The sequence below is a fragment of the Gavia stellata genome, chromosome 11 (genome assembly GCF_030936135.1).
Source record: "Gavia stellata isolate bGavSte3 chromosome 11, bGavSte3.hap2, whole genome shotgun sequence".
NCBI classification, from domain to species: domain Eukaryota; kingdom Metazoa; phylum Chordata; class Aves; order Gaviiformes; family Gaviidae; genus Gavia; species Gavia stellata.
In genome coordinates, this window is record NC_082604.1 from 22111315 (window position 1) to 22138835 (window position 27521).

At 43.1% G+C, this 27521-nt stretch overlaps 1 protein-coding gene across 1 annotated transcript in view; it reads right to left on the minus strand.

The window, feature by feature from the left end:
* The window catches only part of LOC104261692 (calcium-activated potassium channel subunit beta-2), a 153919-nt gene extending 126652 nt beyond the window's left edge, over positions 1 to 27267 (minus strand). The window contains exon 1 of the mRNA XM_059822656.1: positions 27242 to 27267. The gene's annotated coding sequence lies outside the window, so the exon portion shown is untranslated. The remainder of the gene's footprint in view (positions 1 to 27241) is intronic.
* Between the last annotated feature and the right edge of the window lie 254 nt (positions 27268 to 27521).

Here is a 27521-nt window from a genome sequence, read left to right on the forward strand (position 1 = left end):
CTCTTTGTAGCCATTTTTCTCTGAGTGACAGTATATTACAAATTCAGTTCTTCCAGTACTGATTTAGCTCCTTTAATCTTTCTTTATAAATGAATCTCTCCATCCCCTTGATAATTTTTGTTGCTCTTCTCTGAACTCACTACAATTTTTCAATATCTCCTTGCTAATGAGCTTCTCAGAACTGAACACAGTGTTCCAGGTGCAGAAACAGCAGAACAGCATAAAGGTGGTCTGAACCTGTGCTGCCCCAAACTGCACTGTCTTTTGCTGCCATATATCATTTCTAGCCTGGGTCTAACTTGTGCCCACAAGTCTTGAGGGAGAAGATGGAATTTCACCTACTCTTCTGTTTCAGCTATTTAGCAGGCAGGTTGTAAAATGCTAAATTTGAAATTTTTTTAGCAAGTAATTTTGGGTGTGCACATCTGTCCTGAAGACTGCAGTCTGAACTCTAAGCACCATCACCCAAGTGGAAGTCAAAACACTGCCTTATGTCACAAACCTAGAAAACATCCAAATTGCACAACTGGATGTGTAATTCAAAACCTCCTACCAATGAAAACTGATTAATCTGGTTTGTTCCAGTGAACAGGAAAACTGGTCAAATTCTACTGTTCTGTAACTAACCCTGAATTCACTTTATAGCGTCCTGACCCAGCTGCTTCTCCCTCTGGATCTGTTTGCATCTTTTGTGGAGGATTTTAGTTTCTCCTACTTTCATCTCATCTGCATATCTTATTAAAATGTTGCTTCCTCCTTCATTTCTAGATGAACAGTGAGGATATTAAATAAAACTTATTTAAGAGTAAGCTTTGTGGTTCTTCTATGGTCTCCTCATCTTCAGCTCCATGCTTTCCCACTCACTGTTAACCTCTCTTTATAGCCTTCCAGCCTGTTTTCAATCAAGAAGACAGTGTTCATATCCAAGCTGATTGAAATTAATTTTTCTAGAAAGATTTCATGAGGCACAGTATCAAATGCACCACTCAGATGCAAATATATTACAGCTCCAGCATTCCCTTCATCCGTTAATTTTCTGTTTCTATCAAAAAAGCAATCAAGTTTGTCTGGTGAGATTTATTCTTGCTAGTCCGACACTGTCTGAAGCTTTGTGCTGCTGGGGCCAGCTCTCAGGCACGCCAAACACCCATGACCAGAATTGCTTCCAAGGTAGTTGGGTGTATCAGTGCCTCTAAAATGGGTGTTGGAGGGGCACTATTATGTTAATCCTTCACTGTGGGCTGAGCTAACTGACAGTTCTATCATTATTGTACCAGTGCAAGCCCAGGCAGGACTGTGATTTCTGTCCAAAGGTGGTTGGGATCCCACACAATGACCTGGGGCACAGTTTCCCTGGAGGGCTGCAGCCAGAGGTTGAGGTCCCTCCACCTGCTGAAAGCAACTGTTCTCCTGTTGTGGCAAGGTCACCCAAAATACCTCAGAAAGCCCTGTATCGGCACATCTTGCTCAGCACCATCTGCAAAGCATCCTGTTCCCTACCAGGCATCATTCCCAGGGCTCCCTCTGCGGTGGCACAGTGCCTGGCCAGGATGGGGACCTCCTGCCTGGAGTCTCATGACAGATTTCGGAGCAATGAGCTGCTGGGCAGCAGTGGCCTTTGCCACAAGGGACTGCAACCACCCAGGGAACACTGTGGGGACTTTTTGATGGGCCAGGTTGCGCTTGTTGCCTTTGTATTCCTCACCTGCACCACAATCCAAAGCAATGTCGATTTCTTTATTTTAGAAAGGGTAAAAGGTAGATTTTCAGAAAACAGTGTTTTGGGGTCATTTATTTCTCCTTTTAAGTGTCTGTATACGCTTTTCTTTAGTCACTTCTTAGTATTCTGTTCACAAGTGAGGAGAAATAATCGCATGCAGGATGGCATTTTCACCACTTTGCCCAGTATCCTAGGCTCATCTGTATCACCTGATTTACATATACGCTCATTTTCCCTCAAGTATTTTCTCACATGTTGCTAAGAAAAGATATTTTATTGGCTTTTCCTCATTTCTGAATAGTTCACATTTCTTTTATCTGTCTCATTAAAGACAGATTCTCGTCATCATTAGTTTCATACCCACCCTAGTTTACTAATTAATGGACATACTTTCTCTCTAGGATTTTTGCTTGTCTTCCCCCGATACTCATATAATAAATGTCTTTCATATTCCCTTTAAATCCTTTGGCATCATTAATTCACTCTGATTTTTTTTTTTTTTTTGCTATCCTTATCCATTCCCTGCTGAGCTTTAAATGAATCTGTATTCTTGTTTGATTTCCTTCCCACCATTTCCTATTTCAGTACAGGTTTTTTAACCTCACATCTTTGAGCAGTCCCTTGTGAAGTGACTGTAACAGTAGCAGATAACAAACTTTTCATGCACACTTATTAGTCATGCAGATTTCTGCATACCTGACTGCCATAGAGACTGGAGGGGTCAAATCTGGAAACAGCCCCTTGTGAATTATGGGTGCAAGGTCTGGGTCAGGACAGGGACCACTGTCATTGGGTCCTCCTAAGCTGAGCATCCTCCCATGAGCCAGGCAAGATGAAGGTGGGCTCCCACCCCAAAGCACCAGCCATTAACCCCCCACAAAGCAAGCAGCAGCCCCAGCAAGTTCAACAGGATCGCTGGCATACACCTGGTGCACGTGCTCAAAAAAAGCAATAAATATCTTTCTGTCAGTAATTAGTTCCTTAAGTAATTAGTTAATATTTGTATACTACTTTGAAGATGTTAAGTGCTCTATAAGTGCACACATTTTTGGCATTTAGGGGTCCTTTCAGTCTCTGCTGGCAGCACCTAGTTCTCAGCATTAATGAGTTATGTGACATTGTTTAGGGGTAGATGCGTTTAGCAGAAAAGATTAGTTGCTATCTCTCCCCACACTCTTTTTTTAAAAAAAAAAAAGAATTTGCTGTTTGCTTGGAAAGGGAATATCTAGCTCCACTGCCCCCTTAGGACAGCAGAAAGACTCATCTTGGGCCCCTGGTCCAGCTGAAAAGCTTTTGTCCTGGGGGTGGGGAGCTAGTCTGACTCGTTCCAAGACTGCTCTTAAAAAGTTCCAGCTGCAAATCCTTCGCTCAGTTGTGGCTTGGTGGGGTAAGAGGAAAAGGCAAATTCTCTTCTTTCAGGCCAGGTAAACCATTATATTTTTTTCTGTTAACTCTAAAGTGATATTTTTGAAAATGAATGATTTTTTTTTTTTTTTAAGAGTCACTAAGATTTCAGCAGGGACACTGGTGAAGTTATTCTTAATACTGGGCTGCCAACATATTAAGTAGCCTCTTGATGTGATTTATCTAAAGCAAATGGAAGTGGTATCTGTGTTGGTACTGTTTATACTCTTCTTACAAACTTACTTAAAGCTCCTAGCTAATTCATTATTCTGGGAGTCTAATGCAAGGCAGCAGGTACTTCAGTTCCCCTGCAGAGTCTATTTTCAATATTAATTATCTTGCTGTGCATTAAGTAGTTTTTGTTTTTGCGTTAAATGGTTTATGAAGATTAGATGATTAAAATGATAAAAACTAATTTTCTTAAGCATAGCCACTCTGCAGCACTCAACTGGAAAGAGAAAAATACATGCACTTAGTTGTCTTGGAAAAATGGCACTAGAACTAAATTATCATATGGGGGGAAGGGAGCAGTGAGAAAGGCTGTTTTATCACAAATGTTGTTGCTGTCCTGCTGGCCGCACACTTCTGCTTGTGTTGATGTGTCTGCTGCTCGTGTTCATTCCCAATAAAGTGGATTTTTTTGTCTGAGAAATTAATTTCAATATTTGACAGGAATGGCTATCACTTGCAAACATACCACATCTGCTGCAAAGCTAAGCTCAATGTGACAGCAGAGTATACTTTGACTGCCCTTTGAGGAGGAGGGAGGCTGATGAAACATCTCTGTGGCTGGGTCTGGTTTCATGGCATTAAGCTGGGCTGCAGTACAAGTGCCTCTTACAGGGCAGCTGTTACTAGACGATGATCTTACAGTGAAAGGAATCTCTTTTACAAACACCATTACTGTGCCTCGGTTCCCTAGCTGCAAAATGATGAGGAAACTCTGAAGGAGAAGGATAAGTCACAGTGCTACGTTCTGTGAGACATTGTTATTAGCCTGCTAATGCTGACAGATATCTGGTTTCACTCCTTTGCTCTTTATCCCCAGTGACATCCAGAGGGACCCTGCAGAGCTGTTATGGCTTATTACAATATATGGTTAAATTTGGGGGTGTTGGACCTCAGCAGATTTGTTGGTTTTAATTTTGGCCTGATAGTGAACTCTGAAGTAAGGATCAGTTGGTTAAGAAAGATATATCTACCCCTTTCTCTTTGAAACCAGTGGAATTGAAGTGTGATCTGAGCAGCACAGCGGTAGAGGTGGGTGCAGCTATCGGAGCCCTGGCCTGGGAGGCTGCCACCCCCAAGAGCCCATGCTGCAGTTTTTTGCCCTGTCACCACAGTCCCATCTAACTTGCTGCCCACTCTCACCTCTGCTGCTTCCATCGCAGGACACGCGTTGGCTGAGAGAGGGCAAACTGACCCTCGGCAAACCGGTGGCAATGCTGTCCCCATAGACAGTGCTTCAGATCATTTCCTGTGACTTTCGCACAAAGTATCTTTTTCCTTTCCCCCCTCATTATAAACATTTAAGCAGCATAAAGTGTTCTGTTATAATAAAGTTTCCTGCCTGTCAGGTAGAGGAATCTGCACAGAATTTGCTAATGCTAGAGCCGTGGGAATTAAAGTCACTCTTATCATTAGCAGTAGTCACCCCCATTGCATATGTAAGGATGAAACCAAAAGAGCAAAAGGTGCTTTGTGAGATACAGTGTAAGCCAAGAAGCTGAGGACAAGCAGAATTACTCTGATTATTTTGCATGTGGGATATATCCATTTTATATGGTCTTGTGGTGGTTTCTGTGTTTTGGGACACTTTCCTTCAATGACTAGCACTCTAAATATTGGGTTTTTTTCTGTGGCTGTTGTTGTTAGTGTTACGAACTGTTATTTGTTGATACCATGCAGTCTTTTCAATGTCCTAGAATTTATTACGGGTATTAGAGATGCCAATGTTTATCCATTTTACACCTTCATTATCTCATCTAGCCTCATTATTACTCCAAATACATACAATGGTAGTATCACTATTGTCTTGTTTCATTATAATTCCCATTTGTTTAGTGCTTTATTTCTAAGAAATAATTTATTAGAAAATATGTTGAAGCATAATCAGCCCTAATATTATGTGTGTTTGAATCTCAAGCGTTTGACAGAAAATGTCTGTGACTCAGAGGTGGCACGGTGTCTATTTTAGACCAGTGTTGGTAGACTGGGCCAAGAAGCACACTTAATGCTGGATCCTTAACAGCCTCTGACAGCCTAAAATGTCTGTAGTGGATACCTCAGTCTCCTACATATCCACAGTGAAGGTTCCTCCCAGTGTTAAAAATAATCTCTGTGCTCAGAAAATGAGGAGTTTGTCTTATTAATATATGTCTCACCTACAGTAATAATGACTGATGTGTATTTGATATTTTTCCCCTAGTTCTCCTGAACTGAACCTGTATGTTGTGTGAGGCTACATGGTCAGTTGTAGAGAGGGGAAAGGAGGAGAGAAAGAGGGGGGGGGGGAAGAAAAGCAGGATGCAGCTGCCTCTGACTAAGATGGACATGGATGTCACCCTGTCATGGTGGCAACTGTTAGATTTTTATGTTGAGAAGGATTTTAAGGATCAACTAAATAGAAAGTAAAGCCAAGATGAGAATGCAGAGAGGGAAGGGGCCAGAAAGACAGCTGTGATGTGTCTGACATGAGGGGACTCTTGATGAAGCCCGTCCACACTGGGCAGAGAAAGCGCGCTCAGAGCCTAGGACAACTTGCTGAATATCCTGCCTGAGAGAACGCATTGAAAAAGCTAACCTGAATCCATTTTTAGCAGTGACTGTTCTAACTGGAAGTATTTTCCAGCTACAGTGAAGCTGCACTCGGCTATAAGCAAGTTCTGCTTTGCTGGATTCTCACGATGTCAGTTCTCAGGCATCAGCGTAAGGCGGTGGGATGCCACCGACGCTTGGAGGAAGACAGCCTTGGCTTGCTCGACAGCCCTTACCTCTGATAGCATGACGTAACTCTTGGCAATCTTTGGCCACAAGTAACGCCGAGTTACAGGAGGTCTTGCAAGAGCATCTGCTACAAGAAAAGCAGATATTTATCTCTGTATTTTAAGGAAGCATACAGTGAGTCTGAGTTAGTAATCCCAAACACAGCACTTCATCCATGTTAAAGGCTGGAAGGGAAAAGCCTCAGTTTCTCAGCTTGCAAGGTGTCACTAGTAAATCAGCCTATGGAGAAAATACCAGAAACAGTGTTTTGGAACAAATTATATGATTAAAAAAGTATATTTCATCCAGCAAGTAATTATCACACCCCCTGATATTTGTTAAGATATAATTCAGTGAAAAATAAAATCTGTGTTTCTGCTATAAATTCTGGCTCAATTCCCACAGATATCAATCCTCAACCTTTAGCCAAAATTTGCTGAGGCATTGTCTGACACAGAAAATGGACTCTGAGCTCTAACATAAAACCTAATTACAGGAGGTACTGCAAGACAGGGCAAGAGATGATGCCTGTAGTGCTGAAGAAGACAGGGTTTGGTACCCATTTTTTTTTCCCAGCAAAAAAAATCAGTAACACTGCCTTAGATGCAGAACATGCACACAGACACATGCATCCTCGAGTACTGAAAAGCATAAACTACCTTCTCTCCTCTTCACTCAAAACCCAAATGCTTGCAGCAATATCAACAAATACCATAAAATTTAGAAATAACGTTCCAATTACCAATGCAAGGAAGCTGCGGTGTGCCCATGTGCACACAGGTGGAAGTGTGAGGATTTGGCTAGTAGGTAAGAAGTCAAAATTGATTCTACACAACAGAATCTTTTGAAAGCCTGTCTATCTATCCATCAGGATCTGCCTTGTGTCTGGGCAGTGATGGCAGCTGGGTCAGTCACTGCAGCAGCGGGCAGCTAGGGACAGCAGGATATTATGGGGGGCTTACGTCTCTGCAGTCATTAAGACCTCTGGCATCAGGACAGGATTCCTTTCCTGCCTACCCCTCGGGAAGCTGTGCTCTGCTGATGGTTTCGCCTGGAGGCTGTGTATTCACAGAAATGGGAAGTTTGCCATAGGCTGTGTGAAACAGCATAGGAATGAAGAGGGTTGGCAAAGGCAGGTTAACAACGTGGCTCTGAAATAGGCTGGAGGGAAAGTACTGCAAAATGCACTTTTGTGTGGGAGCTGCTCAAAACTGAAGGCTTAGTCCACCATGGCAGTAGTGTGGAGGTAGTGGGAACAGTCAGCGACTGTGTTCAGCGAAGTACTAGCTCCCAAACAGTGTCCAAGCATGGACCACAGGCTGCATCAAGAGTGAACACAGGTATCTGCTCTCAGTGTTTAGCCTTTGTCACAACTGCGTAAGTGACATGGAGCAAACTTTAACACACATGTTGGAGAGCAATGAGAAACAGGGGATCTCAGTTCTCCAGCAGGTGCAGGGAATCTGTCTACAGCTTTGTCAGGTAGGTGGTATAGGCTGTAAAATACCTCTGCTCCCTGCTGTTTCTCAAGCACTAGTTCTCATTTGGGATATGGTTTGATGTTGCAGAGCAGTGGGTAGGACCCATTCCTTTGTAGGTTTGTCTCCCTGCAGTGCCATTGTCTGTATCTGCCCAGGACCTCTTGTCCACAGTTCGATATTCCTGTTGGATTGCCTGGGCATTGCTTCAGCTGAGAAGTGTCTGTGTGGTTCCTGTAGGGGCTGTTTTCTATACAATGAAGTGGTGACAACTAAATGTACCAAGGTTAACAAGGCTTTTTCTTCCCTGAGGTATATGCCTCCTATATATTGCAGGATCACCTGTGTTGGACTTTGCTGCAGAAGAGCACCTTCCAATTGCTCCCATCACTGCTCTCTGCCACTCATCTAATTCTCACTGCATGTCTGAGACCTTCTCATTCTATGAGCAGCATCACTTAATCCTCACACATCAGCGTGCAACAGCCACTAGAGATCACGTATAGGCATTAAATACATTTGTTGAGAGGAGGGTTCCCAGATGGAAAAATTAAAGAGCCATTCTCCAAGGTTTGTGCCATCCCTTCACTAAGCTGGGATTAATATTTCAAAGAAAGTAGTCTCCTGTGGGCACTTTCAGAGAGGCCCCATGAACCAGCTGAACTAGGGTAAACTTATACAATCTTCTTGCTGCTTTTTCTCTGCAGTATGTGTATAATAAACCCCTTATATACGTATACGTGTGCTATCAGGGATGTAAAATGAACTTTGCTAGTTCTCATTACCCAAGGACAGGCAGATCTGTTATTTACTGTTTCAGTGCTTGCAGTGTATTTATGGGATGGTGTTAAGGGTTCATCTGGCCACAAAGAATTCATGCTATGTCCTGCACAGCATGGGATACACACAAGAAGACACTGTCAATACAGCATCTCTCTACTGGTGATGAGACAGAATTGCCTTCCTGGGTTGTCCCAGCTGGTATGGGATCAGCTGGGTAATGAACACCTTAAACTTGCATTCCTTGGGGCATCAGGAAAAGAGGAACAACACTTTACCTTAATGCAAGGTGAAAATGATAGTATGGCAGCGAAGAGGAAAACTGTGAGGTTGGCCTCTGGAAACAAGGGAATATTTGTCACTCTTTAGGAAACAGCAGGATGAGACTCACAGATTTGCTAAATATCTAAGTTCCTAGAGGAGAAACAACGAATACACTTTCTGGTACAGGTCCTAATTTTCCATCCTGGTTAGCGCATTGTGGTAAGCATATGAAGGTCATGACATGCTTTGTGATAGTGATCAATATCTAATTAGTCAAAATGTTAATTTGTTAATGCCTGAAGCTTTAAGCCTCACCTTCAAACATCAGCTCCATGTGCATTACTGTTCTCTGTGACAAATCACTTGTGTTCTTGTTCTTGACCTAACAGGGTTAACCCCAATCATGCCAATGCCATTAGTTCAGTTTAACCTCCTCTTCTTCCTTTGTGTGAAAAGGTAAACTACAGCTGTCGCTTAGTCAAAATGTGATACAGAATGTGCTGCTCAGGCTTATTCCCTCTGCTGCAATCCCTGCAGGAAATATGGACGGATAGCCTTGCCCTGTGTGCTGGTTCACACAAGAATGAACAAGATGCTTTAAAAAAAAAAAAAAAAAAAGCACTTTCTGGTGATCCAGAACTGCTGCAGTTTCCTCCTGCAAGGCGAGGAAGCTACTGCCATCCCTTTCCCGTTCCTCCCGCCGGGAAAGCCATTGCTGGTAGCACAGCAGCACCTAGAGGCCCGGGGCCGGAGACGGCAGCACGCTGCCGGGGACAGCCCTGCCCCGGGGGGCTCGCAGCTGGCTGAAGAGAGGTGCTCTCGGGGTCCCAGGGAGCGCCCACAAAACTCTGGGGCTCAGGGAGAGAGTGCCCTTTTCCTAGTGCCCAGAGCATTTGGGGATGAAACCAGAATGGGCCCGACCTTCCTGCATCTCAGGACCGTTCCTCCCTTCCATATTCAGACCACCAGCTCCGTGAGACCGAACAGACTAACCACAGCTGATTTCTGCGGGGGATCCTTCTGGTCACTCGCCTTCCCCGCAGGCAGGGAAAGGGGAAAGGCCAGCCGGTTTGTACTTAAAGATGCACCTCCTTACCTTGTTCACAGAATCACTAAGGTTGGAAAAGACCTGTAAGATCATCAAGTCCAACCATAAAAACAAAAAACCCAAAAAACCACCACCCACACCACACAGCACCATGCCCATCAAGCCCCATCCCACAATGCCATACCTACACGAGAGGCTCCCTGTGGGCAATACCTGCACCCCCAGCCTGCCCTACCCCTCTCCCTGCCTGCCTCCCCCAGAGCCTCTGCTGCCTCCCCAGCTCCTTGGCCTGCTCTGCTCTCCCGTGCGTCTCTGCCACTGCTCCCAGGCAGCCCCAGCATCTTCAGGGGCAAGTTACACTAGAAAAGACCTGTAAACAGCTCTGCTCTATGGAAGGGATCTCTGCATGGAAAAGATCACCGCCTTATCACTGAATAATCCCTCTCAGTATGGGGCAGAGCTTTTTCCAAGAAAAGATTTATTTTTTTTTTTTGGTCTGTCTGTAGATCTTGATATAATACAGTTAAAACTTCTGTGGGGGCTGAGTATGTCATCTGATCCTGACTTGGTCAAGGAAGGGAGAATCTGCCATTGGCGCTGACATCCTTAGTCATTAGAAGAAGCTCCCCTTGCTTCTCACTGGATCTCAGCTGGCTGCTTCTTCCAGCTGTTTTTCCAGGCACCTTTTTCTAAAAGATTAAACAGTTCTTTATGCCTGATATTTTCCCCTCATGAAACTACTTTTGTGTTCAGATTAAGTCACTTCTCTGTCTGCCTTTAGCAGTTATATAAGCTAAGAAACAAATTTGTCCTCTACAGCTTTTTGTCATTGTTATGGATCTGAACTGGCTTTGGTATTTAAGCATTCATGAGAAAATATGGATGCCAGAAATAGTGCAGCAATTTAGTATAATGCTATATATGGAGGTAACAACACTTCCTCCAATCAGTCTTAATTTCCTTATTAAAATAGCCGAAAAGCTCAGCCTGCCTTTGATGTCTGCCTCAGAGACCCTCGTTTTCACTCTGGGTTTAGGAGGGGAAGCTCTGAGCAAAGGGGTGGAATTAGGGAAGGATAAGGAGATCTGGGGAGAGTCAGGTCAGTCCAACCCTTCGCAAGGGGCTGGGGCACGTGACTGAGGTTTAAGATTGTAGTTACTTTCTGGCCAAGGAAAGAGGTCTCAAACATTTGAACAAGGGGATGCGACGGCTGTATGCCACCTGCTCTCCTAATAGAGCTGTGCTACTTCTCTGCTGGGGGACATGAGACAGGGATAAGACTAGAAGAGAGAAACTCAGTCCATTTACTGGGAAAACTGATGAGTACATGGAGACCTCACCTTGCCTCTGCCTGTCACCGGTTGGGCCAACGGTGGGTTCATCCTCTAAGCTTGTGGGCTGAGCCATACCTGAGTTGCATGGGTCCTGCAGTGAGGGCTATGGCAAAAGCTGAGCTGATGGAAAGGCTCTGCATAGGACAGATGAGTAACATACCTGTAAACTGATACAATTTAGAGCAGACCAGCTTTTTGTGTGCAGACATGCTTTTCCAACCCTTTTTATTGATCGTATTTTAAACTAGGCCTAATCCCAGCATAGACGGAACAACACTAAGGACAGAAAGATTCCTTAAGACAGGGCCTCAGTTCTGCACCACATCCTACTGGCTTTCCTTTTCGCCCAAGGCTTTCCCTCCGCGGCTGGTGGCGAGTGTCATTAATGCTGTTACACTGGTGTCTAGCAGGTGCAGCTTATGTTCATATTCCCTTTGCGCAGGACCTTTGACAAATGTATAAGTACGTATTAGAAGACAGTCCTGGAATAAAACAGGCAATCAGACAATAGAGACATAAACAGAGAGAAAGGAGAATGGAAGTTATTTTCAGAAGTGAGACAAGTCTCTCACCATTGCCCTGCCACAGAGACACCTTGCTTTTTATGCTTTCCTTATAACCAGTTGCTTTCTTTCACCCTGTTTTTCTTTCCTTTATCTCCCATTACCTTCAAGTTACACAAGCTGTGGTTATACTTTTTACAAAAGCTTTTATGCAACAGAGGCATTGTGGAAACTTAGTATTTTCACCCTGCCCTGACACCATCAAGCTAGCAAGCTAATTCATTACTGCTCTCCCTGTGCCTGGCAAGCTGAAAGGTAATGCCTTTAGATGTCAGTGCTCATAATGGTGATTGTATTTTCACTTGCTGGTTCGTAATATGCTGGTCACCAAGCCCAAATAAGCAGGGAACATTTCTCACTCCTGCAACCGTTGTTGAATCATTAGCCAGTCTCCCTCGGTGCTGTTGGCAGCTTCTTGCCACCTCCACAAAGGGCTTTTGGCTGCAGAGAGCCCTGGGGCAGGCTGAAAGTGGTGGGGTCACTCTCAAGCATTGAGGTGTGATTACTGAAGGAGAAGGTGCAATTCACCTCGCTCTCATGTGATGAGCAGCAACGTTGTGAAGATCTCCAGAGTCCTCATTCCTTAATCAAAACCTGATATTCCAGCAGGAAGTGGCATGTGGAGCCGAGCAGGATAGCAGGACTAGCATAGTAATTAAAGCATGTCAGCAAACAAATTTATTGTTAATACTCATGAATAAGACTCTGTGCAGGTGGAATCCTTTGGAAAGAACAGGAATGTACAGGTAGCCCTGAGTCTGTTGCTTGCTCTCCTACTTGAGCAGCACTGTTGGGAGCCCTCTTTCTTGCTCTTGAGAGCAGCATAACGCAGGAAAGGTTTTATCTCTGTTCCCAACTTTCAAAAGGATAAAACTGGTAGAATGAGGCTTTGATTCCCATTCCCTGATTAGCTCCACTGCCTAAAAACCCTGAGCTGTGTGACTGGTTGTCTCTTTCTGGGAGAAGAGACGTGGCTCAATCCCATCTTCTGGTCCAACTAGCTCCTCCTAGGCACATTCTGCATTAACCAAAGTTTTCCTTACCACTGTAGTTACAGTGCCAGCACCTAGCTGGTATCCTCAAGTGAGCATCTCTGCTACTGCAGCTATTTTTAATCTATCAGGAAAAAAAACCCTTCTGTAATCTAAGTCTAAAAAATTGGTCTAGAGTGAGGATGAAGAGGGCTCCAGGAAGATATTCTCAGCAGAGGAAGTTGCATAATTGCAAAAAAAGCACATTCTGTGCAGGCCTAGGCACAGGTCTACAGAGAGGGCAGGTCTGGGAGTAACTTTACTGATGCTAATAAATCAGTATGAGTGTGTATGAGATCAAGACCTATGAAAATTGATAAGGGCAACTAGCCAGCTGGCGTGCCTCAGTGTAACTCCACAGAATTTGATTTGCACCAGTTGGTCAGCTACTGACCATGAGGCCAGAAGCGTACACGTGCCACGGGGTGTGAGCTGCTGCAACGTAGGGGCCCTACAGAGCTCCACTCACCAGATGCTTCATGGAGTCCATTAATTGCTTAAAGAGCAGATGAGCTGTTTGAGCGTTTCCTCGGGAAACACTGGAAGAAGCAAAGCAGAGCATTTGGAGTGGAGTTTTGCAGGCGCGTCAGGGCAGCTGTGGAGGAGCAGCTGGTGGGCAGGGCAACAGGAGGCAGCGAAACGGACTCTGCCTGCACACACCACTTGACATTAATTATACCTGTTGGACTTCTGCATGCTCCTTCAAAACTTCTGTGGGAGATCAGGCATGGCACCGCTTTAACTCTTTGAACTGAGGTAGTGATGCTTGTCTGGAAACTATGCAAACAGGAAAATCCACAAAGCATGTGAGTTTGTTTTCCAGACTGTAGGTAACCTTGTTTGGTTTTTTAGTAGGTATTAGGTCTGCTGGTGCTCTGCTTATATTCAGTGAAAAGGGCACAAGTAATAGCTGTCTTGCTCAATGTCATGAATGACTAGTGAAGTCAGCATTAGCTGTGAGGGCCGTTTTCCTCATTGCATTAATTCTGGTGTGCAAGATTTCATTAAATACAAGAAAACAGATGTTGCATGAGTATTGCAAAGCCTCTCCTAACTGCAGTTACTCCTTCTTGTCCTTTATTTATGAACCGAATGCATACTAGACCTGTGCATGTAGCAATTCACTTAAAAAGTGACAGTAACCAATATCTTTGCAAATTCACAAATAAGAATAATTTTAGCCTCCAGAGAGGGAAAGGTTGTATTTACCATTCTACAGGTGGAGGTTTGAAGCCCAAACCTTGCCTAGGGTCTCTCCTGTTACCTCTGTAAGAGCCAGGAACTGAAGTCAGATCTCCTGTACTCCAGCCCAACCCTGTTACTGTAGGGCTATTCTCTAGTCTCTTATTCCTGCAAGTCGTTACTCTATAAACATGATAAATAGACTGGTAGAAGTGTTTAGCATTGAATATTTCTAGAGTAGAATCATTCCAACCTCCCTTGGCAGCAGAAACATTACTCTTATGTCAAAGATGGGGAAACTGGAACACAGTGCTTTGTCCAAGCTTGTGGGACTGCTAGGGTCGGAGACCTACAGATCTGGACTGTGGCTCCAGGTCAGTCCCATGAACTATGTTGCCTGTTGGTGCTAACTACTGCCAGAGAATTAAATAATAGCTTAGCGGAAGAGGAAAATTAAGCGGTACTGACAAGGGAGACAAGATATGCTTTTCAATGAGATTTGAAAATTGAGACAGAGAGTTGATTAGGTTCGTATCGCTGTGCGATCTAGAGATGCTAAACAACCAGCTATCCACAGCCACGGTGGTGGGAATATCGACCAGATGGAATTGCTCCTCCTGAAATGCAGTAACCTGTTAATACTACAGTGCTGCTTGGAGCGGGGTTATTTTGTCATGGGAGGAAAGAAGCAAACCTTTCTTTCTCTGATCCCCAAAGTCTTAGGGAAACCTGTGTGCAACAACATGGTACTTATATTTTCCTTGACTGTTTTGCAAAGAACATAGTGTCAGAGAAGCACATGGAGACACAGTGGAAGAGAGAAAGGTTATAGGTAACAACCCTACTACTACCAGTACAACGAACACATCTATACTGTGAGGCCACATCTATGTTGTGATGGGACGAATTGCAGGAAAGACAATGTTTGAGTGTGCTGAGCACCAGGATGTGAGTGCTCCTGTCCCTGGCACAGGCTGCACCTTGGCTGTTGTTCGTATGTGCCGGATGGAGAAGAGACCAGGAGGCAAAGCAAATGGCCTGTGCTGCCTCTTCAGGTCCTGTGGCTGAATCATGCAGGGGCAGATCAACTGCACTCAAGACTTCCCCTTCCAGAAAACTCTAGGGAATGTCAGATGACAACAGGGGAGAGTGATCTTGACAGTAGGTTGAGAACTGCAATGAGCTGACAAGTGGTACAGGTGTGGTGAGAGAGAAGAGGGTGTGCAAACACTCACACACCAAACTTGCGAGACACAAGATGGAGAGGGAGGATTATGGATGCTGAAACTTTTTGGAATACTAGTCTTCCAAGAACATCTATCTTTGCTATGATGCTCCCTCCCCAATTACATTACTAATGCTTTGTTACGTGAAATCTAGTTCCAGCTGACTGATATAGTGCATCAAACAAGGCATATCACGAATTGGTGTGTCAGCTTGGTGAACTGAAGAGGAAGAAGAAAAAATTCTCCTTTCTGAAAACTGTCTTTTTAAAAAAAAATTAAACTCTACACAAACAAAAATACCAAACAAGCCACCTCTGTATTTCGTTGCTTACAACTGTATTACCAAAAGGCAAAGGTATGCTGTTGAGACAAGTTGGTGAGGGTCTAGATGAGGTGGAGAGGCTGATTTTATTCCCTGTTCTACTGAAGTCCTGAGGACAATGAAAGGCAGTGGTGGCAGCTGCTGCTCTGTACCCACACATGTGTCTGCCTGCCAATTCGGCCTGACTTAATGGGGCAGCTGGAGTCCAGGAGGATCACCTCATGGTGAATCCTCCACAGTTCGCATTAGGAAGTATCATCTGCAGCTCTGTTCCCATCTACAGGCTGCACTGTCACTCAGTAATGGCCTGAGTGGCAATAAGAGAGCTGAATAGAGCTGCATTGCTAGTGGAGGTTTGCTTGCTCCCTTCCAAACTGAAAAAGCGCATTTTGTTGGGAAGAAAGTAATTGGGGACAACTTAAAAACATCACAGCTTCCAAGGTTTTGGAAAACCTTTCAACAAGTTTCCCTGGTTGCAGAAAGGTCTCTCAAAGTACCCTGCCTTTAGCGCTGTTGTAAACCTGTTTTCTCCGTGACGATTAATCTGCAGAGAGTAGAAGGGCTCCTTGCTCTGCCTGCCTGCTGCCAAAGATGCTCCTGCTGACCAGGGGATAAGCGTGGGCTCTGGGAGCCCTGGCAATGGCTCTGCTTGGGAGACCTTGGGTGGCTGAGGGGGACATAGCACGTAGAGCTGGAGGCAGTCAGGGTACCAAAGGGTTTCTGCAAAATTAGCAGTATTTCTGGATGACTGTGCGCAGTGGTGAATTTATAGGGCTCTTCTGCTGCCTCAAAAAGGAGCAGCAGAAAAGCTGGGGTGAGGGGGGAAGGATCAGCATTGATTAAGCTGACAGTTCTGCTAATGTGACTGTGGACGCAGCCACTTTCCTTTTCTTTGCCAGCAGCAACTTAAATAATAAGATGCAGAGGGAGAAGGAGGGAGTGTCAGCGCTGGGCTACTCACAGTGCTGCTGGCAGTATTTAGACGAGAAACTGGGGGTGTGATGGATGGCCATGATGCAAAGATACATGGTGATCAGCGCTCTGGAAACACAGGCAGATTAAGTAGGACTGTGCCTGACTAGTCTGAAGGTGACTCTACCACGAGTCAGTTGCTAGATGCAAATCAGTTTTTCTCCCCCACAAATAATATTTGTACTGAACTCAGCTGTGGATACAACAGTTCTTGCAAATATGTTGGCAGATGCTGTTTTCTCACTTTGGCCTTAGATCTGCACGCTGTACTGGTCACTGGGTTCTAGGGTTCACAGGCAGAGAAGAGCTTGTTTGGTCCTGATCAGATCATGACAAGCAAAGTTGCACTTCAAGCCTTGGCAAAGCTGTGAGTGGTCCAGTTGTTCTGTTTCCATGCCCCTGGACCTGCACCCTGTGTCCCCACTGACTAGCCATTGTACAGGCTGGCTGAATGTTACTCTTGTCACACCATGGTTTGAAGATAAACTCAATTCTCAAACTCTGTAAGAGTCTTTTCCCAAATCTTACCTTCCTTCTGGCAGTCAAGGATGATCTATACAGCTCTGTCTAAGCACCTCTAGCTTCATGACCTAGTGTAAAGCAGAATGTGACTGGCTGGCCTGGGATGTACTTGCAAGCTGTTGTGAGATGGATAGTCTTTGTCATCTTCACAGACACCAGTGAGGGCTAGAATGAATAGGGATAATCCCCAGGTGAGGAATGTGAACCATAGTGTCCATGCCCTGTACCTGTATCAGGCCTGATGACTGAAACTACACCTTTTAGATCCACTGTTTTAACCCTAAACCCCTCCTTTAGAGAAGGAGGAGTGGGATGCAGAAATAGTGTCTAGACTGGCTGCTGTATGGTGTGCATTACCATCATCATGTGGGTCTGTACACTAAGAGTTAATAAGTGTTTTTAACTGTAGTTAAGGAGAGTGTCCACCAAATCTTGTATTTCACACAGTGGCTTTTAAGTCTTCTGTTAGACTGCTGGACTTGGATTTAGGCCTTATTCCATCCATTTTCATGGACAGATTCAGAGTAAGTGAAGTGCCTTTCTGATTTTATAAGCTTGATGTGTATTGTATATAGTTGGCTGTGACAGGCAGCTCTGAGAAGAATCATTTGAATAAATACCCAGATATAATTATTTGGATCCACATCTCCCTGGTCATTATGAAGAGGTGATCTTTTGACATCTTTCAAAACACCGTGTCAAGCTATTGCCAAGGAGGTTGGAAATGCTTGGAAATGAGTACAAAGCTTTAGTTTTAATTTTGTAGGAGTTAAATTGAATGTTAATAACATCTCCAACACTAGACTTCACATATAGAACATTATGGATAGCTATCTAGTGTTTCCAATTAACCAGGGGCACTGTCTTTGCTGTCTGTTTCATCCAAGGACAAAAGTAATTCGTTAGGATAGCAAATTGCCTTCCACTCTTGCAAATTAGCATTAGAGCATCACTATAGAAATAATCCATGTTATCTGGATTATGGCAGTGAAATTGCTATAAACAAAAGCTGTTTTCTGAACTAATATTTAGAGAAGATGAGAGAGAGAGATATCTACATGAGGGGCATTACTAAATAGATTTCAGTATTTATTTTTTTGAAAGAGGTTCTTCTTCCTCCTCAAAGGGTAATGTACATCTATCTTGCAAGGAGCTTCCTTAGAGGGTTTAAAAGAAGAGTGAAGCTTTAAGAACAAAGTGAAAATGGAAGAAGAAATATACTGCCATGGGAAGCTCAAAAATGAGGCACTTGGGGTTTCAGAGAGTTATCATTAATCCCTTCATGCCCCGAGGGCATTCCTGTGTGACCATCAAAATGACACACATGCAGCTGTCTGGCAGTTTGCCGCATCTCTAGGTTTGATGGACTTTGCTCTGGGGATGGCTAAACCTCCAGCTGTTCAGAATGGCAGTGCGTTTTCCTTGACAAACGTGCTCAGATGTTTATCGGTCCTATCCGAGTCCACAAAAGTAGATTATAAATTGTCTCAAATGTTTTTTCAACACATTTTCCTTACCAGAGCCTGGAAACACAAGAGGCCATCAAAACCTGAAAGCCTGTCCTGCCTGACCACTGCTTTACCATTAGATTAGGATCAATGGTTGTACTGGGGGCCTGCTAATATTGATGTTGTACTTGTGGCTTAACAGAACATGTAATAAGGTATACCTTATTAATACACTGGGGGGGAAACCCGGGCATATGCCTGCCTGGCTTGGTGATAAGACGGCAGAGACCACATGTGCCCCTAGCACAGCCCAAAGCAGTCCCTAGCTGGTTCCCTGGGGCAGTACAGATCATGCAGTTACGTGGCACAAGCTTATACTTCAAATGGGTAAAAGGAGGCAAAGGGTGAGTCAGAAATATACTCTAGGAGGCAAAGTGAACTCATCAACGTGGGCAGGAGCTCAGTGGCAGAGCTGAGGGTGTGGCGGAGGGGCATCAGCCAGGGACTGGGGCCAGCGGCAAGAGCTCCCCAGAAGGCAATGTGTTTCTGTGCGCATGGCTGAGCCACCAGTGCCTGAAAAGGTGTGGTTCTGATCACCTCATCAGCTTAGGCAATCTCTAAATCAAGAGATTTAGAGCATTGAAAAACAGTTTAATAATAACTGACAACATATTGATTTTGAAAATGCTGCACAGGTATGATAAAAGAGCAGATATGTGATGGATGACAGGGAACTGTATGAACCACTTGTTTGGCTTTGTTCGGTGTTGAGTAAAAGATGAGAAAGAAAATGATCTTCTAATAATACCATGAATCTTAATAGTGTAGGACACGCTCAGCCCACATAAATTTTGGAGCCTCCCTTTCCATCCTATGCAGCAGCACACTGATACAGGTATGATTACTGACACAGTATCTGATGCCTGCAGACAAAATGTTTATTTGCTTTTATAAAAAAAGTGAGCTGGAAGTAGGGCTCATGAGTGCAAATTGGGAAGGAGGAGATATTTCCAAAGCTACTGCCAATCCCCTAACATGGACATGATATGACTACTGCACTTACTCGAGAGGCACCCATGACTCAACACGTGAATATGAACTGAATTGCATTCACACGTTTCCTTATGACTCCTAAGCTCCAAAAATAACAGCCTTTCAAAAAATTTATTTTAAAAAGAGACAAGGGGGTGATTTAAAAAAAACAACAACAAACAAATGCCTCTGAAATAATGGGAGCAGCTGTACATATTTCTTAGCAGTGAAAACTGAAATCTGGGTATTTTCTGACTCAGATAAATCTTAAGTTTCCCGTGTGCACAACTGAGACTGTAAATTTGGAGAAAGACTGCTGCGGGAAGATGAAAGTTCCCTTGCGAGATGAGGACTTGACTCTTCTTGCTCAAATACACACATGTTTTCAAGATTATTTGCTTTGTGATAGACAGCTCTAAGTCCAGGTCTTTCAATCTCTTAACTAAATCCCTGCACGTATTAAATGCATCTGCAATAGACAGGATTCAGGAAAACTGAAACCTGTTGTATGTCTGCCAAAAAGAATAGCGTATCTGCAAAAAGGAATACCAAATTGGGATGCCTTAATGCACTCAGGGCAGGAACACAGTAATTTCAGAGTACCTGGAGTAGACACAATATGACCTGCACTTGCAGAACTAGACCTGGAGCTATGGTAAATCTGTCCCCAGAATGTTTGGCTATTCAGTTAGTGCATTGGAAAATACTAAACATTTTGGATCTTCAGTTTTTTAGCTGACCAACATCTGTCAGTTTGAGGCTAGGTATTTCAGCAGCATGAAGTTCAGTCTGGTAAGTTGGGTAAAAAACGCAGCTGTGGTATGATGGGAAGATGTTGATGTCCTCCTGAGCTACCTGGTTCAAAGCTGGTGCCTCTGACTGTGGTGTAGCTACACCCCAAGATAGACTGAAAAAATATGGTTAGTCTTCTGTAGCAGGGTGGACCTCAGCTTTGTCTTTGTGGTATTCATTTGGGCCTCACTCGAGCAAGGCACTGAAGGGTTAGTTTTGCAAGATAGAATTTACTCAGAGGTTCAAACCTTGTTTTGAATTTCCATCTGATTCAGATTTTTAAAGCAAATACCTAAAATGCAAATCAAACCTTTTGTATTTTAGGTGGAACAAAATTCAGACATAGAAGAAAACACTAAACCCACCCCCCCCACCCCCCCCCCCCAAGAACCAAACCATTAGTTTGGGTTCATGTGAAATTTTGTCTCCTGAGTCTGCAGAACTGGTAGCTGAGCTGAGATCAGTGGGTAGCAGTGCTCCAACTTGAAGCAAGGCTTTGGAGGAGGAGAGGGTGCACAGGCTGCTGTGTGCATGTCCCTGGGACAGAGCAGGGAAAGTAGGGCCCCAAGTGTGTGTCAGGGGTACAGGGAAAACAATCAGGCTTGGACAAATCAAATCCCTGCTTTACGGCTTGATCCTTCTGCTGTATGACAGCTTTTGAAAGGAGCCATTCCCCTCCCACTGAAGTCAGTGGGAACTGCTGCTGCGACTGAGTTCACCCAGCGCAGGTGAGAGAAGAATCAATGGTGTTACCTCTCCAGCATGGCAAGGCCTTTGCTCCTTTTCCCAGTGCTACCAGTAACACGCAGACAAGTGCTGCATCATTTCCAAACAGTCCCCACACCTGAAACTGGTGAGCTCAGTAGGCTGCAAACAGGGAGGGCCATGATACAGCCAGAAATTCAGGGTTAACTGCATTAACCTGGGTCATGCTTGAACATGCTGATACCAACCTTTCATGAGATCAAAGTTCTCAGGGCTCAGCTTGAGGATAAGGTCAGAAACATCTTCTATTCTAGATTTTAGAACTTCTGCCTCCAAACATACAGATGAAGTCCATTCCCTCACTTAAAAGTTAATATTGTGACAGCAATACCAATACAGTGGAGGAATACATGTCACTCAAATGGTATCACAGACTAATGTAGGCAACTGGGTATTTTCTAAAAAGCTGTAAAATGGTTAGTGGTTGCATGCACAACCTTTCTTTTGCTGGGAAAGATTTTAGCTTTTTGGATGTCTGAAAACACAAAAACCGGCTGTGCATGTAACCTGTTAGCTCTCCTCCAGAGCTGGATGACTGCTCATAAAATGGAAGCAAACACTCCAAACTGGCCTCATCTAAGCCAGCCTGCATTGCTTCTGTTATTTGTCAACTAATACAGGGCCAGCTGTCTAGTTAGTGAAATAGAAGCATTAAATTAGAGAAATCATAGAAAATGGCCCCTTAAAGGTCACCTGGCCCATCTGCTGCCTTGCGGCAGGTTCAGCTTTACCTGTATCACTTCTCTCTGGCTTGTCTTGGTTTCCAAAATCATCAGTGATGCAGATTCCAGAATTACCCACCATTAGCTAAAAAGTAAAAGATGTGCTTCATGAAAAATACAACTGTTCAGCTAGTAGCTTCTCTCTGAGGTTAATCTGATGTACAACACATCTACTGTGTGGTTTACTAATGCTTCAAGGAAACACAGTAATCCTTTGGGGAGATGCAAATCTCAGCACTGGAAAATGGGAGATACATGCTAACTTTACCAATAACAACCTTACAGGTAAATGTGCATAGATTAATTTTGGCTAGATGGGATTTTTGGTCTAATGTACTTATGCAGTTGCCTTTAAGATCTTAATTGTAACAAATGTAATTAGCCTACAATTCTCCAAGACCAGCCGCACTCTGACAGGGATCAGAGTGTTTGCTTCCAACCTAGCAGAGGATGTTGCTATCCCACTGGCTGCTTACTTTAATTAACATACTGGGGCTGTTCAGTCTGTACAGTGGTGAAGCATGGCCATAACCCTTCATATATCCCATCTGTGTTCTTTTTAACTGTCCTCAGCCTCTCCCAACATACATAATTTCAGAGTTTACAGGAAAGATACTCTATTGCTTTCATGTTTCTTTTACTGTGTCGCTATTTCCCAAGCACATATGAGAAGGTCTCGTATAGTGCCCTATTAGTGATTTCATTGAGACTACTCAGCTCTTTCTTTGCCTACCCAAGGCATAAGGTAAAACGGACTGAACTCTGTGTTTGGGGCATCCTCCTCTTCTTTTCCTTCTACTTTTCATCCTTGAACACATTTTTTGATGGAGGGGCTCAAAGTGCCTCCAAAAAGGGCCCACCCCCAGACTCAGTGCTGCAGTCATTAGGAGAAGGTTGCCCATGTTCCTTGGTGAGCCTCTGCCACACTTCAGGTCCAGCTACTTCTCCCCAGCACCTATTGAGAACAGCAGCAAATTGCTTCCTGCAACCTAGCATCCTACCAGTGCTATCAAGGTGGCACCCTCATAGTGTTCAAACCAGTCAGTGCTAGAGTGACAGAAACAGGTAAGCATGTTGTCAGCACATTATGGATTATTTTTTTTTAATATCAAATGTCCACATCTTAATCCCAGTCAAATGAGCTGAACTCCTAAACACTCTTGTAGGGCCGGCAAGTGGGTGGAAAGGAAGAATGTTTGTAAATGGATGAGATAAAACAGCAGGAAGAGGTTTTCATAGAAGAGGCAATTCAGATCTAATCCCAGGCTCTGCTGCATGGCAGTGTCTCTGAATGCCCTCTCATTTACTGATGAAGAGCAATCAACTCTTGGACATTACCATTTATGCAGTTTCTGAATTGTACTATTTATAATATGTTTTAAAAATTTTTTCCAAATCTGTGTACTTCACAGGAAGATGAGGGACAAACTGCCAATGGAAAGGAGCAATTGTAAACGAGTTAATAGGCCTGACTGTCATTTTTAATCAGCCTGTATGTGTAAAGCTGTTTTAAAGTAGCTTTAAGGACAATGAGAGTCAAGCCTCTTGAACTTACGCTGTTTTATACAGTCTGAAGAGCTACCACAAAGCTTGTATTCCCTTCTTCAGTTCAGGGAATATAAATCAAAGAATATTAAAATTAAAAAAAAAAATTCTGAATCTGCTCTGCTTAACACTGGGAAAATCCATGATTCCAGTGATAAGAGAGTAACAGCATAAAACTTGTTTACCCATATCAGGTACTGCAGGTTTTACCATCAATTCCTGACTTACCAGCAGCTCTCTTTATCAGTTGGGCTTTCTTCATAGCCTCATATTCCAGTATTTTCCTAGCCTGAAGCTTCCTAATTTGCAAGATATAGCCTGATGTTGACCATAACTTCCCTGGCAGATCAAGACTCCCTGTGCCCAGCAGAGTAGGCACATATGTATTACTAGTTCCTAACCCAGGACTCCTAGAGTTTCACTTTTTGGCCTCACTTAAGAAGCATTAAAATTAGAGAAGGATGAAAGTCAAAAGATTTGAGGCTCTGAGGGGTTACCCTGAAGTCTGGGTGTTTGTTGTTTGTTTGTTTGCTTTTTGCTGGTTTTATTTCTTTTTCTTTTTTTGAACCTTATCCAAAGTACTTGAATGTGGTGGAATTAGAGACAATGCCGAACTGCTGGCCTACCACTTGTTATCTTTTTCTCCCTATGACTTATCCTCCTGTTTGGTAATGCTGTTGTTTGAGTAGATTTGGTTGAGTGCAGCTTTTAAATCCCTCTCGGAATGAGGTCCCAAAAAGAGAGCTGAGGAAGGAGAAATTAAGAGAATTCCTGGGGGCAGAGAAATTGAGCTAAAATCCTACTCTCACACTCAGAACTTTCACAGATGCTTTTTAATGTCTGCACATGTATCCAAAAGAACAAAATATCTATTAGATGGTTATCTTTGCCACTATTTCTCAACAAATTTCCAGAAGCTTTGGATATGCAAGAAACACTGGACCTATCTTCCACTCTTTTAAACATCACAGTATAATAAAAAATAAATAATGTTGGTTTCAACATAGCTTCATACCATCCGGAAATAAGGTGGCAGAAAAACCTTTCAGGTAAAAGCAGAAATTTCGTTAAGAAACAACAACTGAAACACTTTCTTTGTTAAGCATAATTAGCAGTTCAAAGACACTTGCCTTTCAAAATCTCTGCTTTGATTCATGTCAGATGCAGTGATATATGACATGACATTCATCAACTAACTCTCGACATAAAAAGATGTGATGATTTTTCTCTAATTGAGGGGATTGGAAAGCAAACTTTTTTTTTAAAATGAGTTTGAGAAATAATTTAAATGGCTGTCAAACATCCAGCAGTAGTTAGCAGACAACTGGGTGGAAGATTTTAAAATTCAATTTTTGCCTGTTCCCAATGTTTTTCTTGTGAAAGTATTTTACTTTCTGACATTTCAGATATTACTTATAGGAATATTTTTCCCCTGTTTTTAAGATATCTCCTGTTCAAATTTGCCTGTTGACTTCACTATGCCATTCTGACAGCTTTCTTTGGGACCAGTCAGCTCTTCTGCAGTGTATTCCAATTGAGAGATTTCAAAGGAGTTTTGTTTTATTTTTGATCTTCCTGTGACTACTGAATATTGTGCCGGCCTTTTGTTTTTTTTTTTCTAGTTGGCTGCTCTAGTGTTTCTTTCTCTTTATTCTCCACTGACTCCCAGCACATTTTTATTTTACAGGTGGATATTGTTTTTTGTACTCTTCTTTGCGCATTATTTTTCTTAGCCTCTGGATTTTACAATTAGCATAATTCTACCTTTTTATTTTAGAAATCTAGCCACAATAACTCAGGGAAAAATGTGAGGAGCAGAGGGACTTGTGAGTATGAACTGCTCCCAGCAGAAATCCAAGGTCTGTGCTCTAGCTGAGAGCTCAGGAGAAGGAGCGACTCGTCCTACTTCACCTCGAGTACCTCCATATGGCTTTGGTGTCTGCAGCACGTTATTTCCATGTGTCCAAAACCTGCCCCTTCTGGTTTTACACAGGCTGTGGGCAGCATTTCAAGCTGTGCAAAAAGAGAAACTGAAAAGCCAGTAGAAATAGTGGTATAAGTGAGTTTAAAATCAGGCTGTGAAAATAACTATACAGGTTAATAATGATCCTACATCCCTGTTTCTTTGTCTGTATCAGTGGTTCAAGGCTTGTCTTCTGGGTTTGTTTCTGACACAGGACTTCCTCTTTCTTCCCTTATTACCAATCTGATAGCTTGGAAGTGTGACTGCCTCTGTTTCTGTCTCAGTGCAGTGTATGAAAAGCAAACATCTGCAACAAGAAGCATATTGGAGGCCTTGGTGGAGGAGGAAGGATGTACTTAGGAAAGCAAAAAGGAGCCATAGCTGCTGCTTTGCGCAGAATGACTCAGCCCTCTGGGCATGGATTTGGCAACATAAATGCAGTTTAACTCAGTATTTCCATGAAACCAATGAACTGACAGTCATAATTTGAGGTCTGGTACTGCCATGTAAAAACTTCCATCAGTTTTAGTGAACTTTTTGCTATTGAAAGGGATGAATAAAGCCAGCACATTTGATTTATTATCTGTGCTATGCTGCTATGTAAAGTAAGAGCAAGACACTTGCAAGCACTGTATGAACACCCAGTCAGGGAAGGTCCCTGCTCCAAGGAGCTTTGGGTCTACATGGGAGAGGAGGTCAGGCAGGAGGAAAATGGGAGAAGCCAGAGGTAACGTGACCAACAGAGATAATTCATATGTCCGCAGTTCAAGGTTGTCTCTCTCTAACACCCTTGCAGAGCTAATGTCCTCTCGTAAGTTACATACCCTACACGCACCAAAATGCAACTCTGCTTTCTGGTACTTCACAACATGAGGGAGCATAGTGTCCGGTCTATGTGAATAGAAGAAGAAACTAATCTAAAAAGTTTGTAGATTCCACAAAATATTTTGGGAAAACGTTCATTCTATTTCATATATGAACTAACTTTGTGGTCTCTGACGTACAATTGTTTGCTATAAATATTTTCCTAGAAAGCTTTTAAACAGACAGAGTGATCATCAAACAATAAACAACAATGATTTCTTTTTTGGCAGTTGAGCCTGGAAACCTGGCTCTAAAAACCATGATAATGCAGTTGGAGACCAAAACAATACCATAGGTGTGCATACAAAACTAACATAAGTCAAGGTTTGATATTAGAAGTACTCATTGAACAGTACAGAAAAAACCTCCATCTCAGTAAGTTTCAAGATTCTTAAAAGATAATTTAGAAAACAGAAAGAAGGGGTGTCAAGAATATTTAGTCTTTTATTGCCTGCTCTTGATGCACATGTGGAGTCTTGTTTGGACATGCACTCCTTTAAACTGAAATATTTGCCGCCTTTGTACAACACAATAAACAAGTCTATTTTCATCCACCTAACTGCCAGATATGACACCCTATGAGTAAAAGATCTGCATGTCATCAAATCGTGTACTGAGTGGTTTTCCTTTAAAGACACCATTTTCAATTTATCTCAAAGTCCAGCTTAGCTCTGAGTATCTCTTTTATGCCGGTACCACCAAATTGTATCAGCATTACAGGATTATGAAGTGGGATCACTTACCCTGTCAACTCTGGCTTCACATTGATACTTCCAGCAGAGCAGGTGCTATATGTTATTAGTTACAGAGACTCATTGTGCATCCAGAAACTGCCCTCTGCACCCTGCTTTTATAATCGGATTCAATCCAGCTGAGCAAATACAACCTTTGTAATATATATGAAATACAGGAAGATAATATGAGCAGGATAAACTCTGATTAGGTATAGTGTGCACAGTGAACCTGAAATACAGAGATGCTTTGCAAGATGGGGAAAAAGGAGGAGGGAAAATCTGTTTAAGGTCTGCCATGAAGGCCTAGGAAACGCTGCTTAAAGGATTTCTGTCCTAAACAACTCCGTAATCCTTGCCAAAGGCCTGAACACAATTACAACTTCAGTATATTTCCATGCCAGACTTCAGTTAAATTCTTAACATTACAGTCAAATAGGGGAAAAAAACTAAAACAAATCCAACGTACTGATTGTTAGTAACCTCTGAATAATGAACTGACAGCAATTCCCCAGCCCAAACAGCTTAATCCATTTGTTTCTACTTACCTCCATTTGTCCCTTGGATATTTAAAGCAAAGGCTCATTTTGTCCTGTAGATTGAGTGCTGCTGCTCAGTATTATCTTGCCTGATCATAAAAAGGCTCCTGACCAGAAGGAAGAGGAAAGCAATACGTAAAACAAACACAGAAGCCCAAGAGGAAAGCTACACCCTAAAGACCAGCACTAAGAGCAACTGCGAGTCAGGAAAAGAGAGAACACTCCCAGTTACTAACTTTTTCCATTGACACATCTGTTACAAAATAATTTTGCTGTAAACTTCTCTTCC